This window comes from Tamandua tetradactyla, chromosome 21, assembly GCF_023851605.1.
Source record: "Tamandua tetradactyla isolate mTamTet1 chromosome 21, mTamTet1.pri, whole genome shotgun sequence".
NCBI lineage: Eukaryota > Metazoa > Chordata > Mammalia > Pilosa > Myrmecophagidae > Tamandua > Tamandua tetradactyla.
Genome location: NC_135347.1, coordinates 56,251,981 through 56,258,693, shown reverse-complemented (window position 1 = coordinate 56,258,693; position 6,713 = coordinate 56,251,981). Strand labels below are relative to the sequence as shown.

General features: G+C 38.6%; 1 long non-coding RNA gene across 1 annotated transcript; it reads right to left on the bottom strand.

Annotated features, from left to right (window-relative positions):
- Positions 1-204: 204 nt before the first annotated feature.
- Positions 205-6,405, bottom strand: LOC143665408 (uncharacterized). The gene is made up of 3 exons (XR_013166942.1): positions 6,357-6,405; positions 1,325-1,385; positions 205-249 (listed from the first exon to the last, which is right to left on the bottom strand). It is a non-coding gene; the product is annotated as an uncharacterized LOC143665408 (long non-coding RNA).
- Between the last annotated feature and the right edge of the window lie 308 nt (positions 6,406-6,713).

Below are 6,713 nucleotides of genomic sequence, written 5' to 3'. Positions count from 1 at the left end.
GCCCATATTAAAAGGATGCAGGAAGGGTCAGAGCCAGAGGAGAAAGTAATATGATTCCAAAAGCAGAGAACAGAATGATGTGCTTTGAAGATGGAGGGAGGGACCACAAACTAAGGAATACAAGTGGAAGCCAGAAGCTGAAAAAGCGAGAAAACAGAGCCTCCTCTCAGATTCTCCAGAAGGAATCATTCCTGCTCACACCTTGGCTTTAACCCAGTGGAACTGACTTCAGACTTCTGCCCTCCTGAGCTGTAAGAGAGTAAATTTGTGTTGTTTTAAGCCACCAAATTTGTGGTCATTTGCTACAACAGCAATAGGGATCTAATACAACACAGGAAAAAAAAAGTTTGCTAGTTAATTGTTCTGGACTTAGAGATGGTTGTAGGAGAATCTTTTAAGAACCCTTCACAGTTCTTGATGGTCCTCCATCTGGGGCTAACATTTTGGCTGGTGAAATGTGAGCAGAAATTTGCTGAGTGAGCATGTAAAAGGAATGGACCAACCTAGCACACCTCTTACTCCATCAGTCTTCTCCCTTCCTCCTACCTATTACAGACGTGATGTCTGTTGCAATCAAAGGGTCAAAAGCCAGTACACTAAAGGTGATAGAGCAGAAAGTTAGAAAGAGCCCAGATGCCTGAGAGAATCTCTTAGCAGGAAAATCAACCCTATACTACCTACTTTCAGATTCCTTATTATGTGAGGAAAATTAAATTCTCATTTCTTTGCTCTAATGTTGATCAGATATTCTGCTACTTGCAATTGAAGGCCTCTCTGATCAAAGGTGAAAAAATAAGATTTAATTCTAAGAGAAATATTTTACTTTTCATTTTTCTCCTCAAAAAATAAAGTATAATTTTGTTTTTTTAAAAATAAAAGTCATATATTCTTGAAACATTCAGACAATATGAAGAGCATGAAAACAAAGGGGTAACCGCGGCAACCCGCCCTGAGCCACCACCACCATTCTGCCGTGGTGAGGCTGTGCTAGTGGAGGCTCTACAGAGCAGATTCTAGTGCTCGGGTCCCTTGCTAGACTCCTAGCTCCGTCCCGTATTAGCTGTGACCTTGGGCAAATTATTTAAATACTCCATGGGTTGGATTTCTGATCTGTGAAATGGGCATAAAGATAGCACCAACTTCTGAGGACCGTGTTAGATAATATACAGAAAACATTCAGAAAAGTTCTTTACATAGAGAAAACACACGTGAAGTGTGGCTATTGTCATCCTGCCGACTTTAATTGGTCCGCTCTGGTGCCCACACGCACGCGCGTGCACACACACAGACACACACACACGTTTAAATCAAGATCAGACCTTACCGTACATGCTGCATGGTAGCTCTGTTCTATGTGACATGTTCTCAGGTGGAATATTTCCATGCTGGTAAATGTAAATCAACATTGTCACTTTAAGTGGTCATCTACTATTTCAGGGTAAAAAGCATCTTAATTTATTGAACCATTTCCCTATTGCTGAACAATAAGGTTTTAGAGCTGTCTCCTACTCTAAACAATGCTGTGATGGACATATTTGTACTGTATTACTTTGCATATTTATCCTGGTACTTCCTTGGACTCATAAGAAATACAAACGTTTGGTCAAAAGATATGCACTCTGTAAAAGCTTTTACACACAATTCCTCCAGAAATGTTACAATTTGTACTTTTGCCACATCACCAACACTGGAAGTTATTATTCTGCTTAATGTTGGGCAATCCGGTAGTTAAAAATGGTCTATTGACATTTCAATTTCTATTTATTTGTTCCCAACAGAGATGGAATCCTTTTCTGTGTATATTGATCATACGTACACTATAGTATTTCCTTTTTTTTTTTTAATTGTCTGCTCATATCTTTTGCTTATTTTCCTCTTAGGTTATCATTTATTTTCAATTTATTTATGAGTTCTTTAAGTATATTAATACTCCATTAGTCATATAAATAGCAAATATTTCTAGTTTTTGCTATTCTCTTTTGCTCTTATTTAGGATAGAGTTTTTAATACAGAAAAATTTACTTTTTAAAATAATCAGATCTGCCATTTTCCCCTTATAGTTTCTGACTTTGATAGTCATATTTAGAAACTCCTTACCTAGCCCAAGTTTAAACAATTATGTCGCTTTATATTGTTCCATCAGTTTCTTGGAAATAAATATTGTTTAAACTTCATCTGTACTGTATTTTTGTAAGGTTTCCAAGAAGAATTCCTAATTTAATATAAGCCTAGTGATTTAGACAGGTGTTCTGAAACTACAAACATTAATGGACTTTCCATCTCTTTCCCACTGATTGAAAATGCCAGTTCTATCATATTCTTAAGTTGTCTGCTTTATAGTGTTAGGTCATCATTTTAGTCATTGTAACATTGCACTTTATTTTGATATCTGATAGGGAAGCACCTGCCTCATTATTCTCGTTTTGCAAACTTTTTCTTGGATTTTCTTATGCGTTTATTTTTCCAGACAACCTTTAGAATAATTGAATCAAGTCTTTCTACCAACCCCACCCCTCAAAAAAATTCTATTGGGACTTCAGTTGGGTTGGTGTTATATTACTAGATCAATTTGCAAAGAATTGACACCTTTAGAATATCGTGCTCCCTATCCGGACCACGGCATTTCTGTCCAGTTCGTCTGGGCTGGGTGTCAATGAGACAGGAACTTCCTTGGTTGAAGAAGACTAAGAAGGTCCTGTCCAAACGGTTTCCCATTTGGCATCAGTGGAAGCAGGACAAGCCCTTTTATATCAGGACCATAAAAGCCATACAAAGCATATATATATATATCTGTAAGGTATATAATGTGAGGTATATGCGTATACAGGGAGTCTTCACTTGGCGTTGTTTCAGTATACACAAATTTCGGTTGCCCTGGTGTAGTTAAATAACAATTGTCCTCTACAACACAGCTCAAATCTCAGTTACCACTATATATTAACTATGAGTAATTGCACAAAGTACAAACTCTGCTGCTAGCTCTTCAGGACACAAATCACGACGAAAATAACAGTGACCAGTCACGTCTCTTCTCTCAGTGTCTGTCAGTGCCCGGTCACTGTTGTATAGATAATGCAGATCCATTATTCATTTCACACACAGGCAGTAAAATGTACAGTTGTGTTGCTGCCATATCTTCCAGTGATAAACCCGTGTGACATTTCGCAAGCATGAATAATTGAAAGAAGGAGTTGGCCAACGAAGACAAGAGCAGCGCAAATACATGAGAAACAATTCTACTGCACGTGAGATTTGAATGGATGCAAATGGAGTTACAGTAGAAATAGCATCTGTGGGAATGTTGACTTTTCTGCCGTTCAAGAGACTCTAGATGTGCAGCCAGAGGAACCAATACCACTTATTGACATATGTGAAGGAAGTGGTAGTGACGAAAGGGATGAAGGTGTCCCAGAAGAAGTGACACTGGTATAAAACTTCACAGGAAAGGCGCTCTCAGAAACACTTGACAACACTGAAAGTGTGCAGGATAAAGTGTTGGCAGCTGATCCAAACTTAAGAAAAAAGCATGCTAATCTTCCAAGGCGTAGAGAGAGGTTTGCTCCTTATTCTGCATTATACCCCAAAAAAGAAGGAGTCAGTTACTATTCAAACTGTTCTTGATAGCTTTTATATAAATACATAAAGAACTTTAATTCTCAGTGTTTCTGGTGGTTTAAATTATACTATACTAAAGGAATTACAGCTTTACTGTTTTTTTTTCACTTGCCATAAATTTGCTACCAAGAGTAAGACAGTTTTTAAAGTTTTGACAAAAGAATTTAAAGGTGATAGAAGAGTTGTGATTTTCCATGATTAACACGACCGCTTTGCATGATTTCAGCATGCATGGCCATTTTTTCTGGTCCTTGCTACCATGCGAGGCAGGACTGCTTGTACTGAGGAGAACAGAGAAGCAGAGGGCAGCAAGAACAACAGGCTGAGGGAAAATCCTCCAGCGAAGAGCAGATGGCAGAAGACGAGAGAGGCTATGCCGACGCAGCCACCTCCATAAAATAAATAAGACTGATCCGACCTACCGGATGACTGTGCTACTCTGGGTTCTATGGGGACAAAGACCGTTCAAGAGGATCCTTTGTCATGATGATCTTATTTCAATATAAATACTCCTTTAAGCTTTCGCTTCAAGAGTAGAAGACCACCATTCCCGCATTCTGGAACTTACACCATAGAGCCTGTGCATTTAGAACAATGTTCTGTGCGTGTTATATATTGTGGAACTTTTTATAATAGCAAAATATTGGGGATAACCCCAGCACCCATCAATAAGGAACTTTGTAAAATAAATTATGGTGCGTAGTCATACAATGGATTAAGAAAGTTCTGCATGTACTGACATAAAAATATCTCCAGAATATGTTTTTGTGTGGAAAAAAAACAAGGTTTGCTGTGTATCTTTTATATGAAAAGATAAAAAAAAATTGGGGGGGGGGCAAAAGGACTTTGGCACCCTGGTACCCTGAGTTTGCATCCCTGCATTCTTTCCTTCAGGGGAGGACACTGTCTAGGTCACAGGTGCCCACCGGCTTGGCTCATGTTGGTCCCTGTGTCGGGGAAGACAATACTTCTTATCCTGGTTCCTTCATGTGATGTCATCCTGGCCACTTACTCTTCGGGGGAAGTGACACAATGAAACCCTCCCAGCTTAATGGGTTCAGGCACATCTTTCCTGGGCCAATAGCCAGAAATAGATTATTGGTCTCCTTTAAAAGGAGAAGGAAAGCACAAAGAATTTTTCAGGCCAAGGGAGATGGGGGAAAAAAAAAGAGGGGAAAGAAATACAGTTTCTGTCAATGGCTCTAAGTGAGGATTTTTCCTTAAAACCCTAGTGACACTCCACGATGCAGTGAACAGTGATTTATAAGACCAAGCAAGGTTTGGCTGCCATGTTTAATGGGGTCTTTTGATTTTAATGCTTCAGATGAGACTGCTGCTATTTTGGGGCCAATAAAGGAGTCTGTAGAGGTACAAGAGCAAATTAAAAAGGTAAATCATGTGCATAATGTGATCAGTTTAAGGAGTCATGAGAAGACAGACAGACTGAGCGTGAGATGTGAGACGTATTTTCAGACAAAGCATGCAGCACCCTTACGTCTCTGGGGAAAAGGCACACAAAAGACAGGACCAACCTTATTTATAGACACTCAGCCTTCAGCTTGAAAGCATAATTTGAGGGATTCAAGGACCTGTCTCATTGGATATATGTCCCTGCTAGGTTCCCATATTTCCTGTCTCTATCATGACTTCTTAAAAATCTTTCTGGCTCTGCTTTGACTACCAGTATAACCTTGAACCAATTACTTGACTTTGCCAGGCTTCAGCTTCTTTACCTGTAAAGTAATGGTTTTAAAGTTTCTTTGTTTACCATTTTTGTGACTCTCTAAAATTCTTCATTAGAAGGTCTCTTAATTGGAGGACTACCTGGTGTCAATATATTTTTTAAAATAATAAATTAAAAATCCAACCTTGTTCTAGAAAGTATTTAAGGTGATTTGTCCTCAATTTTTTGCCCTGGCTTGCAAATATGAGGACATTTATTTTTCTCCCAGCCCTGCTCCATGGTTACCTTCAACTAAACTGAGACATGGTCTGGTATTTCAAAAGTGTTCAAGAGTATGTTTGGTCCTAGATTAATTGGCAGAACATGTTAGCATATTACTGCAGGCCATTAATATTTACCTATAGAAATATACTATATTAAAATAAAACATCACTAATACAGTAGCCAGTTAGAAATGCTATCAAATAATTTGGAATAAAATATGAAGAAATAACACAACTTAAAATAACTACCTTCATACTCATTTTGAAAATAATCATCTACTGCTTATCTAACCGTACTTATTTTTCCAGATGTGGGAAAAAGAAACAAGTCTTGATTCACTATAAATATATTTTTAGAGTCAATCAGTTATATTCATAATTTATGTCTGGCTAAAACCCTTAGAGGTTTTAAGAAAACTTGAGATTAAAACTCATCGAGGATTTCCGAGCCCCTTAGAATAATGACAGGACTCCTCAACCCTGATTTTTCCCACATCTTCCAAAAATCATGTGATTGAACACTGAAAGGAAAGAAAATCACTGAAAACTCAAGCCTACAACATAACTTAGGAGACAGGAAATGTTACAATTCTTTTTGGTTAATAGTTAGTGGAGAAATGGAAACAGCCAAGCCAACATGGCAACCATGCCAGAGTAGAGAGCCAGGCAGTTATCGCATGGAAAACTGGAGAGTGTAGGCAGGTAGTAGCAGTGGAAGAATGAAGGTAAAATCTTTCCCCATTAAAAGAAAGTCCCACTGTGAGTGAAAGAAATACTGAGAACAGTACACCTACGTGACTCAGCTCTCACGGCTAGTGAGGTGACCCTTCACCATGTGCCTTCTGAACCACGCAGTGGGAGGTACATCACATCAGCTTTGTGACATCCTTGACATGAATGTTTGACCTGAATCAAATTACAATGAAGGAGATGAGAGTCCAGAATGAGGAACAGCTGGCCAGAACTTTACAGAAGATTCAATGTCATGAAGAACCACAGAGATGGAAGGATGGTTTCAGATTGGAGGATAGTAATGACACATAATAGCTCTATTGTCAGAGTTCTTCAGAGAACCAACAGGAAATATTTATATGAGGCTTATTATAGGAATTATTGGTTCATGTTGGGATTGGCAGGTCTGAATTCTGTAG